Genomic DNA, 248 nt, shown 5'->3' with positions numbered 1-248 from the left:
TATATATATATATATGTTGTAGTAATGTGAATTGGCATGCGGATGATACGACTCTGGGGTGTACAGGCAGATAGCCTTGCGGCTTTAAGCCTGTCGCTAGGGTGTAAGGGTTTGGTGTAGCGAGGGTTCAGGGGTCGAGGAAGGGTTCAGGGTTTAGGGTTTAGGGTTTGCGGTGTAGAGGTTGTATTGATTTGTATACATCGCGTGTTCTCTATGTATACTTATTGGATTAGCTTCTTACGTATATA

Source organism: Eimeria mitis, genomic scaffold (assembly GCF_000499745.2).
Source record: "Eimeria mitis Houghton genomic scaffold, Emh_scaff5098, whole genome shotgun sequence".
NCBI lineage: Eukaryota > Apicomplexa > Conoidasida > Eucoccidiorida > Eimeriidae > Eimeria > Eimeria mitis.
This window is presented reverse-complemented; position numbering follows the sequence as displayed.